Source organism: Zootoca vivipara, chromosome Z2 (assembly GCF_965207765.1).
Source record: "Zootoca vivipara chromosome Z2, rZooViv2.hap1.1, whole genome shotgun sequence".
NCBI lineage: Eukaryota > Metazoa > Chordata > Lepidosauria > Squamata > Lacertidae > Zootoca > Zootoca vivipara.
The window spans coordinates 9,510,130-9,523,319 of record NC_142585.1 but is presented as its reverse complement, the minus strand read 5'-3'; the positions used below and the strand labels follow the sequence as shown (position 1 = coordinate 9,523,319).

General features: G+C 42.9%; 1 protein-coding gene and 1 pseudogene across 3 annotated transcripts in view; one reads left to right on the top strand and one right to left on the bottom strand.

The window, feature by feature from the left end:
• MAMLD1 (mastermind like domain containing 1) overlaps window positions 1-13,190 on the bottom strand; it is a 126,581-nt gene that overhangs the window by 83,134 nt on the left and 30,257 nt on the right. The gene's annotated exons all lie outside the window — the stretch shown is intronic.
• LOC118084030 (small nuclear ribonucleoprotein F pseudogene) lies at window positions 4,047-4,432 on the top strand (annotated as a pseudogene). Its single transcript, XR_015948640.1, has one exon. The product of XR_015948640.1 is annotated as a small nuclear ribonucleoprotein F pseudogene (transcript).

Genomic DNA, 13,190 nt, shown 5'->3' with positions numbered 1-13,190 from the left:
TTCTAAAGGAGGAAAAAAAGGTTCCCTTGCAGTGTTTACAGCTAAACTATTGTAGTGCTTAGCTTGGTGGATGAGAAATTAGAAGTGAAAATGATTAGAGAGGAACTAAAAATAGATGTGACTGGTGCATATGCCTTGTTCAGTTTCAGAGGAAGAGAAACTATTAGAATAAAGGGAGTTGGGGGGGGGGAGAAAGAAAAGTGTAGCAGTCTATAGCTTGACCCAACTCCTTTGCTGGGAAACAATAGATCCTGAGGTTATACTTTGAACCAGGAGTGGAGAGCCGTGTTGGTCTGCCGTAGTCGAAACAAAATAAAATAAAAATTCCTTCCAGTAGCACCTTAGAGACCAACTAAGTTTGTCATTGGTATGAGTTTTCATATGCATGCACACTTATCTGAAGATGTGTGCATGCACACAAAAGCTCATACTAATGACAAACTTAGTTGGTCTCTAAGGTGCTACTGGAAGGAATTTTGTTTATTTTGTTTTAATTATTGTTCCCCAGGTACCTAAATGCATTGTTAGGGTTAGGGTGGCAGAAAAGCATAAACTCATCTCTTAACTGCCCCATACGGTAATTAGAGGAGTGATCTGTTTGATGGTGCTTCCATAACGATTCAGTAAGATAAAGAGATTTATGTCCAACACTCAATAAGTTTTGATATGCACATAAGCATGCACACCTAACTTGTGTGTGAATATTCTGTAAGTATATTACAGAAGTGCGAATATAATTGCAAGTATATTTCTCTAGGTATATATTCCGCCCCCTCTTAGCTCTCCCAATAAAGGAAATATGCTAATGATGCAATGCTTGGGGGTGGGGAGCGAGAGAGATTTGTGATTAAGGAACAGGAAAGAGGACAGCGAGATGAGGAGAGGGAGAGCAGATGATTCTGAATCCTTTGTCTTTTTTCCTACAAAAGATAAACACTTTCCCCATTATCTACCAGTATTGCGTTCAGGAAGTCTCTGAGCGGTCTCCGAAGAAACCCAACCACTTAATGCATTCGACACGAAGAACAATGTATACCTGCAGAATCATCTCGTTTTAATACTGTACTATATTGAATTACAGTGAAATTGGCTGAAATGTTATACTGTATATGGTTTATTTACTTCTACTTGGAAATGATGGAAGCCTGCAAAAGGCATGCTACAACTTTAAAAAAAACAGCAAGAAGGGGTTAATTCTTATGTTCCTTATGTACCAACAGATGCCAATAGCCAGATTAGTGCATGAAGAAGGAAAGGAAACAAAGTGCATGCTTTCGGAATCACTCCAGCGAAATAAAGGTAAATTAAAAAACAAGCATGAAACACGAAAGTGATTGAACACCCACCCACTCTGGTGTGTGGTGTGACAAATAGGTTATAAGACTGTAATAGAGGCTTTTGCCTTTCAGCTCACAAAGATGCAGAGAGCTGAAACCAACAATAATATGTTAATTAGATGCTCCTCTGTTTGGGTATCAAGAGCCTATTTGCACCTCTTAATACGGATTACCATTACCTGCTTGGTGAATAAAATTAACCCATTTATCAAGCAGCAAGGCCTCCTCTCAGCTCTTATTACAAACAGAAGGGGATACAAGATTGATGTCCCTTTAATATGAAAGCATCCAATTAAATCATTTGAACTAGAAGCAAAAAAGGGGTGGGGGGGGGGAAACACCCTTCCACTTAAATTTAGAAATGGCAAAATTGCTCACATTAGGGCTAACATGACCTCTTGTGGTATCAAATATATTCTAACACAGAGAGAAGTATTTGGGGGAGGACCTATCAGCCAGCATCTGCCCACCAAATTGCAGAGTCCACACATGTGCAATTAAACACACTTCATTGGCTCTCTAGATATGTCAGTAGTGGGTAGGAGGTGACTAATTAAGTTAAACGAGAAGAGCAACCGTGAATATTCCACCTCCGTGTCCTGTGAGGAAACACAGGTTAACAAAACAGAACCGGGCAAATTCTATTATAAAATCAGGCTGGGAATATTCTGCTGCCAAACGGTGCCAGGGGTAACCCATACTCTGCACTCTGAATGAACTGGCATAGCTCAATTGGTAGAGAGCATGATAATCTTTAATCTCAGGGCCAAGGGTTCAAGCTCCACATTGGGCAAAAGGTTCCTGCATTGCAGCGGGGGGGGGCAGACTAGATGGTTCTCATGGTCTCTTCCAACTCTTCAATTCTGTGATGAAGGTACCTGAGATAGATGATGAACTGCATACTGTATACAGCATTTTGCAGAAGCTGACAGCAAGAGGAGGGACAGAAAAAGTTTTTGGCCTAAGGACCAAACTAGCCATGGGCTCTTAGCCGTGGGAGATTTGGGGGGGGGAGGGTAATATAAGGCTCCTCTTCCCACCCCCTGCTTTCACAGAGAGAACCAGGCTCCCACACCCCTGTAATTAGTTCACAAAAGCAAAATAGGTAGCTGTTCATGTCTAATTTGGCCCTTGAATTCCAAGGTGTCAGATACCATTTGCTTATTGTAGAAATTTATATCCTACACATCCATGCCAGGACAGGCTACCGGGGGGGGGGGCGCTACCAGGGGGCACATTGTCAAGCATTTGTTTATTTATTTAATTTGTACAGTGCCCTTCATCTGTAGATGTCAGGACAGTTCAGAACACAAAAACATAAATACAAGATAAAAACAACAACAAGAAGGGGAGGACAATGCCCCTCCACCCCCTCCCACAAACACATTTACAAGGCTATAGGATGTTAATCAGCCAAAGACCCAGGTTGAGGAGGAACACTTTCATCTAGTGCCTAAAGTAAGGCTAGGCAATATATTGATATATCGCCCAAAACTGGTTTGATGTCCATATCGTGATATTGGTGTATGTGTGCTATGCAAAAATCACAATATAGGGAAAACTGTGAAGCCAGCCAATGCTACTACATAGCTCTGTCCTTACTTCAGACATTGTGATATATCAGTATATCACAATGTTTAGTTGGTGATATATCACAGTGTTGAAAACCAGATTATCACCCAGCCCTAGCCTAAAGTTATACAGTGGTACCTTGGTTTATGAACACAATTGATTCCGGAAGTCTGTTCATAAACTGAAGCGTTCATAAACTGAAGCGAACTTTCCCATTGAAAGTAATGGAAAGTGGATTAATCTGTTCCAGACAGTCCGCGGAGTACTTAAACTGAAGCGTTCATAAACTGAAGCGAACTTTCCCATTGAAAGTAATGGAAAGTGGATTAATCCGTTCCAGACGGGTCCGCGGAGTACTTAAACTGAAGCGTTCATAAACTGAGGCATGGGTGTAATTGGTTCCGGAAGTATGTTCATAAACTGAAGCGTTCATAAACTGAAGCAAACTTTCCCATTGAAAGTAATGGAAAATGAATTAATCCGTTCCAGATGGGTCCGCAGCGTTCATAAACCGAAAATTCATAAACCGAGGTGTTCATAAACCGAGGTTCCACTGTATAATGAAGGTGCCAGGCAAACCTCCTTGGGGGAGAGCGTTTCACAAACAGGGAGCCACTGCAGAAAAGGCCATCCTCTGAACCTCTCACAAAGGAGGCACACGAAGAAGGGCCTCAGAGGATGATTGCAGGGTCCAGGTAGGTTATTAAAGTATTTCCATCCTCAGCCAATTAAGGCTCCATAGGTCAAAACCAGCACTTTGAATTGGGCCTGGAAATGAATGATCAGCCAGTGCAGTCAGGCCAAAGCATACGCTCAAACTCTCTCCCCCACCCCGCCCCACCGTGAGTTGCCTGGCTGCCAAATTCTGCAGCAGAAGTTTCTGAACTGCCTTCAGGGACAACCCCATGTATAAAACATTGCAGTAATCTAACCTAGAGGTTGTCAGAGCAGAGACTACAGATGTTAGGCTATCCCTGTCCAGATAGGGGCGTAGCTGGACCACCAGGCAAAGCTGATGGAAGCACTGTGTACCGCTGAGGCCTCCGGAGCATCAAGCAACAGTAAAGGATCCAGATCCAAGCTATGTACATATCATCACAAGGTCTAGAACCTTAAAAAGAGACAGAGGCATGATTAGAAGAAATGCCAAACAATTTAGAGCTTTGGCGGGCACACGTGCTGCCCGCGAGTAATTTTTTTTTGTTGCCGCAGACGCCCTTAGGTTGGTCTGGTTGCTATGAGTCTGCCTCTCAATCCAAAGCCCTTCCTAAACGGGCTGACTGGGAAGCCAGTGATGGTGAAGCTGAAGTGGGGGATGGAATACAAAGGCTACCTCGTCTCCGTCGATGGCTACATGAACATGCAGCTTGCAAATACAGAAGAATATATTGATGGTGCATTATCTGGACACCTTGGTGAAGTTCTGATAAGGTGCAATAGTTTCCTTTATATAAGGGGTGTGGAAGAAGAAGAAGAAGGAGAAATGAGAGAATAACTATTTGGGGGGGGGGAGAAGTTTTTTTTAAAAAAATTGTGCTAAGAAATTTAGTTGTCCGGCTTTGTTTGTTTGCTTTTTAAAGGTTTTGTCAAGTAACATTTTTTTTATGGCCAAAGAATAAACATCGGGAACAAACTTCATAGTGTGCTCCTTCTTCCTCCCTTCACCCATGGCAATTCTCTTCCTTTCCTGGCTTGAGGCAGAGCAGGCTGCTTTTGAACTGTGGTTTGTAGGGCAAGCACAGAATGTAGTTGGCTGGATTGGATGCAACAGCAAACCATGGCTTGCTTCAAACTAGGAAGAGAATGGTGTATTTGACAAGAGGAAATAAGTGTGCTCACGCATAAGGCTCAGGCAAGTAACACTGAGTTTTGGCATTACACCTGTATCAAACCATTCGTGGAGCTAGAGTGAGCATCACACGGTAAATAAAATATACACATAACTACTTTGGTCCATAAACGTTCACCAACAGCAGTTGGCTGAACAAGAAGGCAATTATTACCCAAGCACCTGTACCCTTTATTCTAAGAGACTAAAGGCCAGTGAAACTTGGCCTAAAATCTGATCAAAGGTTCAAAGCTCAGTTACAGAACCAGTTTGATAGTTAGGTTACGGCCATGGAACATATGAGAGCCAACATATGGCAGAGAGTCTTCCTCTTCCTGCAATGAGTTATCACAGAACTTGAACTTTACACTTAGAACAAAAGGCAAGCGTTTCTGGGTCAGACAGTTTCACTTCCACCCTGGCATCCTTTGTACTATGAATCAAGACTGGGTAGAATATATTGAAAGATGCCATATTATAAGCCACGTGTTATTAGAATAGTAGATTGTCAACCATTGGGTGGCATCTTAAGGCTTTGCAATAGCAAACAATGAGAAAAAATAGAACTGGGGGCTGGCAGGGGAGTTGCATGATCCTCAATTTTTTTTTTGTTTTGCTGTCATGTAATACTGGATTACCTTGGAAGTTGTGAATCATAACCCCAATGAATTCTTCAACCCAAAAAGAAAAGAAAATGAAGGATGTCAGGGCTTTAAGTAATGAGCCACTGCCTTTGCAGTGCATAAATAAATCTTGGGTTAATTTATTTTCCTCTGATGGAGTAAGTTCTAGTGTGGTTTATCTGTTGTATATCACCAATTAACCATTCCTGAATTTTAAACAGAGCTGTTCATTATTATATTTTATATTTTAGTTACAGGCTTTTGGGGGGGGGGTTAAAAACAACACCCTGCCGCAATAACACAATTAATCCAAATCTGGAGAAATAAAAACGATGTGATTTATAAAGCAAACAAACCAGTTAGAACGCAGCTAATTACATTCGCTCGAGACTAGCTTGCTTTCGCCCTCGGTGAGTGTTTGTTTCAGCTCCCAGTGCTCTGATAGTTCCTGACAGCTTGCTGGGACACGGGAAAGAAGTAGGTCAGAGTAAGCTAGAATCTGCAACAGAGGATCCCGTTCGACAAGCTTGTAGGGTAATACGGAGATCGAGGAAGTGTGTAATGTAGCGACAGTGTTTGAGACACATAACAAACAGCCTGAGGACAGCCTCTAGCGCAGCCGGTACATTTATCTTCTCTGTGTTGTAACACCCCTTGTCTTTCTTCTCTCTCTCTGTCTCTCTCTCCATCCCGCCCCAAGAGCTTATCTAGTTGTTTGGGAATCCTAATACAAGAGGTGCAATGGAAGCGCATGCAGACAAAGATGGACTTGAAGTGTGTGAAATTATGCAAATCAGGAAGGGCGGGGACAGAGCTGCACTTCCCAGTGACTGCAGAGCCCTGATATCATGGAGTGGGAAAGGGGCATAGCAAATTCTATGGATATTTAGCTTACTTGAAATAAACAGAATAATCCTGTTCTCAGGGCAGCCCACAGGCCAAGCTTCGTAGTTCTGCTTTGCTCTAGCTCAGACATTAAGGGACAGTCTCAACCCAGTTTTGAAGTGACTGTCTAGGGACAGATGTATGTAAAACAAGAATAACATTAAATAGCTTGGCACATGGGCAGCCAATGCCTTCTGGTGCTCCTGGACTAAAACTCCCATCATTCCTGAACACTGTATGGGGTTGGTGGGAGGCCCAACATCTGGAGGGCTCCACATTGGCTAACTCTGGCTTAGAAGGCTTGGAAAGAGAAAATAATACTGCTTATGCCTTTCAGAAAGCATAATCCAGACAGAAAGGTGTGTGCTCAGTTTCTGTTTAAAAACCATGGAATGCCAGCTCAAATATGTGCTTAAGCTTAGGCTCTCCAGACTCAGAACTGAAAGCAGGCAAAATTAAAATAAAGCGGAGAGTATCTGAACATCAGCTGCAGAATGGAGGCAGATCCTTCAGGTTAGAAAGTGTGACTTCCAGATAGGCATCAGCCAAGGTAAAAGGAATTTGTTCACACTGTGTTTGGGCTGTACTTGTACTTGTACTGTACTGTACTGTACTTGGGCATAATTGTACAAGTACACAACAATATTTCCCCCATGATTGCTCAACACAGACCAGGGTGGTAGGCAACTGTTTATTTATTTTTTCCCTTTAATATGCAGTTTACATTTAGGCCATTGGTGGTTCCGTGGTAGAATTCTTGCCTGCCACTGTTATTTTTCAGACTGTTTTGCACAAGCGTCTGGTCTGGGCCCTGAAGCTGCCCTAATCTACATATTGCTTGACCACACTGACTCAAGCAGAACAAAAACAAAAAAACCCTGCTACATGCAAAAAGTAACCATTTGTCTAAGATTAGCCATCATACAGTTAGCCTTAAACAGTTAAAATACAGCGGAGCTTGGGTTACAAACACCTCGGGTTACAAACACTTCAGGTTACAGACTGTGCTAACCCGGAAGTAGTACCTCGGGTTAAGAACTTTACCTCAGCATGAGAACAGAAATCGCACGGCGGTGGCAGCGGGAGGCCCCATTAGCAAAATGGTACCTCAGGTTAAGAATGGACCTCCGGAAAGAATTAAGTTTGTAACCAGAGGTGCCCCTGTACTCTGTTCCAGCATGAAAAGAGGGCTCACATCTAGCACAAACTAGTACCATGCATCCTGTAATCTGCCCTGCACACTGGTTTTTATAGAGCATATAGGGCTGCCATACACCTGGAATTTCCTGGACATGTCTGGCATTTGTCTGCCAAAAATAGCATCTGGGTGGAATTTTCAGATACCAGTTAAAATGTCTGTGAAAATCCGGGCAAATTTCAGCCCATATCAGAAGTGTTGACTGTTTGGTGAATTTCCTTTAAAAATAGCTTTAAAACTTAATTTTTAGATTTTTCAAAAAAGAACGCTCAACAACTTTGGCCAAAACAAAACAAGTTCAAGAACTTTTGTGTCTGGATTTTCACTTTTTGAAATATGGCAACCCTACCATATGCAGAGGACAAATCCCATCACCAGCCCCTAAAATGCCCTTTAGTAAATAACTGTAACACTTTCCCACAGGCTCATCCATTGGCACTAGTGTAATGTTTATGGTTTCACTGCCCTGCTGCAAGGGAGGGTGCCATTTCCTGGAGAGAAGGCTACGTAGTTACAAGCCTTTAATGATCCCACAAGTACCATGGGATAAACCCAAAGAAAAATAACTGCCATGCCACTCCTGTAATGTTTAAATACACATTTAGATGGGAGGAATGCAAAGAGAAGAAGTGGCATGGTACATCTGCAGCAGAGCAACCAGACGTATTCCTCTGCCCCAGCTGCAACAAAACATGTCTCTCCCATATCGGTCTCTACAGCCATAGCAGGCAAGGTAACTCTCCAACAGTTTGACTTCTTCCCCAAAAGTACACTCCTCCATTGTCCCCCAAGACGGATGCCATAAAGATGGGAACAAGTTCCACTGAAATGAATGCAAGTTCTGAGTATAGGATTTGTCCAGGGCCGTCTTAAGCGCCCCTGGCGCCGTGGTGCGCCGGATCCCTTCGGCGCCCCCCGCCCTGTTTCCCAACGCGGTGGGCGGGTGGGCGCAGCGCGGCTGCCACAGGCGCTGCTGCGCGGCGGGTGGGCGGGCAGGCACAGCGTGGTTGCAGTGGGCGCAGCTGCGCGGCGGACCGGCCGGCCAGCGGGCGGGCGCAGCTCGCGGCGCCCTCCTGGTGGGCCAGCGCCATGGTGCCCTGCGCCACCCAGCCTGGCCGTAGGGCCGGCCCTGGATTTGTCTGAGTTATGAAATGCAGCACAAAAAAGGGACAGGAATGCAAAGAAGCTTTTACTGTACAGTGGACCCTTGGGTTACGTTACTTTTGGGTAATGTAAACCCTGGATTGCGAACGCGGCACCCCCAGAAGTGTATACAGTACTTCTGGGTTTCGCCACATGCACATGCACAGAAGCACTCTGCGCGCTGCATGCGTGCACAGAAGGGCACATCTGGTTACAAAGTTTTCAGAATATGGCTGGGCCTCTGGAATGGATCCTGTTCGTAACCGGAGGTACCACTGTAGTAATAACCTCCCCTCCTCACAGCTCCCCAGTTTTGCACTACTTACAGTGGATTTGAATGTAGCAGATTCCATCACCCCATACCAGCAATAACCTGCACCCAGAGTTTGGGACTATCCACCCATCCATTATGCAGGAAAATAAATGTGCATCAATTTATCTTTCATGGGAACATTGTATTGCCTTAAGAATGAGTATCAGGCTAGTATGACAAATCATGGTGTGTAGCAAAAACTCATCATTGTTACCAGATCTGTTAGTGCACCACTGCAGACACATCTTACACATGTACAGTATTTATTAAAAGGCTAATTTTGAGGACCTAGCAATATGTCCTGGAGACTGCTGTGCACACATTGAATTGCAGTGCCTTCAGTAACCTTGCTTAATTTGTGAAATTCAGCATGGATCAATCCTACTGCACTCACTCCAGAAAGCCAGCAGTAAGCACACCACAGCTGAAATTTAATATTTATTTATAAATAAAGGTTTTTAAAGATTACAACATGCTGACATGCAAGAGTTAGGAGCTGTTTTGCTGCTTGAAATGCCAGTACAGTAACATACAGCAGAGGAAATCACGAAAACAGCTCTTGCGGTCTGCAGCAAGGAGAGTGTGTCACAGAGCAGAGGGCCAAGAACCAGCCTCTTTTCAGAGGGGGTTGAGGGTTATACCCATGTGGCATTTCATGACAATGACATAGGTGGGGAAATTCTCGGGACATCCCAACTTGATTTCATTAACTAATGTGGCATAAGAGGGCTTCCTCTTTAAAGTGAAGTTCTTGTGCCCCCTACACAAAATGGTTAAAACCGGAAGTTCTAAATAAAAGCAAAAGGGAAACTTCTTGCTTTGATTATTCATAGCTTCTTAGCAAGGTGCCCTTACTCAGCTGAAAGGGGACAGGGTTGTCTTTCCTCAAATAGCACAAGAATCTGTGGTTAATTCAGGTATGGTTGGGCATGCTTGCTGCTTGGAGACTATTTTGTCCATTGTGGGAGATTCCTTGCCAAATTATTGGTGTTACTTTGGATTAGAGATTTGGTACTGAATACTGGAATTAATTAGATTGGGACATACTCCTGCCTGTGAGTGGCATGTGCTGAGATTATTGCTGGCATATACACTAGGGCTTTCCCTATCCATTGCTGTGATCCTCCAACACATAGCTCACAGCAAAGTCAAATTACACACAAAGACTAGGGGATTTGTGCCATATTCCAGCTGCACAGATATTGTGAGTACACCATTCTAAAACCAATGGCTGTGAACTGCTTACAAATAAAGCATTTTTAAAGCAAAAAAAAAAAGCTTAAGATTTCTCAGCTGAAAGGTATAATTCAATCCACATAAGATAGTAAAGGATTTCTACTTAAGACCTCAATGGGCTTTGTTAGCCATAAGGGTGCAAACCTGCACAAGCCCACGTACATGAATTAAGGATGTGTCTCAATCAAACGTTTACTTTCTTACTATCACTGCATTTGATGTCTCCAGATGTAAAAGGAGAATTTAAAAAAATCTGCCTCCAAGGTTGCTTGGACAAGAGCAAGTGCCAGATTGTCATAAAATCCAATGAATTTTCATCTGGAGGAAAATGAAATTGCTTTGTGAACCTACCGTTAGAAGTTCAAACTACAGAAAACTCTCCTTGACAGCCTGATTCACAAACCAAAAACAAAACAAAGCCAACAGAAAAAAACAAAAGAGCCGGTGTCAATTTTGTAAATCTGTTTCTTGGGTTTACTTATAGAACAGCCTAGAGATTATTCCCCAGTGCAGAACTGGGTAGCTTCTACTTAAAGAACGTATATCTTAGAAAAGAGGTATGTTTGACAGGAACAATTTAAACTGCCATGGGCATAAACAAACACAAATGGATAAGGTTGTTTTCTTTCTTTTTCTTTTTTTGCTTTACACTCTGCACGTTTTCTGCAATACAGAAAGGTCTCAGGCGGTGACTTGGTTTTAAATGTATAGTCCATAGTTCTTTGAAACTGGAAAGATTGACCATATAAATTTCACTTGTTTTTTTCTTTTAAAATGTTTTTACAATCCTAGTTCACATATATTCAGTTATGTTGGGGGGGGGTAGTTATTTATACAGTGGCATTGATAAACATAGCACCTTATGGTGTAAGACAGAAGAAAGACAGTGCCCCGAGGATTACAGTCTAACCTCTGACAATGGGGAGAAAATAAGAGGGAGGATGGGAGAGGAAAAAGAAATGAAGACATGAAGAATGGAGTAAATGCTGCTATATATCCTTTAATTTCCTTGTAGCTGGGAATGAATATTTGGGTGTTGAGTATATGCTCCATGGAAAAGGTAAACTTGAGGAGGGACTTGAAGAAAGGGAGATTATTATCTACATACGTACATCATATAAATATGATGTATGTTCCATACTGAACTGCGGAAATACAACTATCTAAACTTATATTGTCAAAGCCATAGTTCTTTCGGGGTGGCGGGGTGGGACTTTATAATAAGTACAGTTTTCTCAGCTGATCAAAGTAAAAGAAAGCTTGAGTGCCAGGACAGGACTTTTGTCCCAGTTTGCTTAGAACATCCGGCTGTGGTTCAAAGTCAGGGTCTGGAGCTGCAGGTTGAAGTGGGATGGAGGGACCTAGCGCCAGGGCGCTGGGTGGGCTTAAGACGGCCCTGCTTTTCTCTCTAGTATGGGAGATTGCCACAAGCAACACACTTCTGAAATCCAACTTGGTAGCTCAGTCGGTAGAGCATGAGACTCTTAATCTCATGGTCATGGATTCAAGCCCCATGTTTGGCAAAAGATTCCTGCATTGCAATGGGTTGGACTAGATGACTCTTGTGGTCCCTTCCAACTCTACAACTCTATGATTCTATGATGTGGAAGAGCAGTCCCATGTGAGATTCCCCCACATTCTGAACTCACCTTGTCTCAGCAGCAGCATGAACATGTGGGTTAATCTATTGGAGCTCATATGTATGAACTTTATCCAGGGCAGGGTTCTGAATACTTGGCCTTTCTAGCCAAAATACTGCATACAATATACAAATTCTCTCTTTGTTGTTAGTGCTTGGTATTCATCATCATCATCACCATCATCATCATCATCATCAAGCAACTCCAGTTTTCAACAGGTTGTCTAGACCCATCTCACATACTGGGAGCAATCAACAAATGTTTAAATGGGAACTGGGCAGAAGCCATATTAGCACACATGCCTTGAAGGTTGCAAAGAAACAAGGGCAAGCTATAGTAACAATTAACATTTTAGAGAAAGACAATGAATATGATTAGTATGATCAAATCACCTGTGCCTGCTAGGGGAAAAGGAAGCTTTTAACAGTACTAAAATACAGAATTGATTTGTACACATATTTGATAAAATCGATGCAATTAGCAAGCAACTGAACACTAGAAAGGAAAATTGATTGCTAGAAGAGCCTAGAGCAGAAGGTAATCAGTCCATTCTTCTGGATCCTCTCCATACAATAAAAAATTGTTCTTCCTTAATCGCCCCTAAATTATTTCCCTATTAATAATGCCATTACATAGCTATTCTTTTATTCCTATTATCTACTGTCCTCCTTGAAAAGCATTTAAAAGCTGTTTTTAGAGCAGCATACTCTAGCAATTTTTTAAATATCTGCGGCACAATGCTACAAGCGGAAACAGAACAATAGCATGTAACAAAAGGGAGAAAAGCAATTTGGAAACTAGTTCTAACAACCAAATCAAACAAACGAGATTATCAGATACAGTAATGGGTTTTGATTTTGTGTGATTCTACCAGGTTTCTCAGAAGGTAGGAACTCAAGGTTCTACACAACCATGTAAGATCTGGGCCGCACCGTGTAACCGGAATGATAACAACCTCGCCGGCGAGGAATTAACATACAGAAAATAAGTGTAGATTGTGTTATTTATACAATCAGCTCACTATGGAGTCAAACCCTCTGCTAGTGGTAAAGGTAAAGGTACCCCTATGGCGAACCAGAGCAGCACACGGAAACGCCGCTTACCTTCCCGCCGGAGTGGTACCTATTTATCTACTTGCACTTTGATGTGCTTTTGAATTGCTAGGTGGGCAGGAGCTGGAACCAAGCAACGGGAGCTCACCCCATTGCAGGGATTCGAACTGCCGACCTGATCGGCAAGCCCTAGGCTCTGTGGTTTAACCCACAGCACCACCCGCATCCCTTACCTGCTAGTGGTAGGGTATCACCAAAGATAATAATGGTAGCAACTCCTATGTGTTGAGCGAGTTCCACAACTTAGGGGATGCCAGGAGAATGCCCTCTTAAAGCTACCACTGCCCTAGCATATGATGGTTG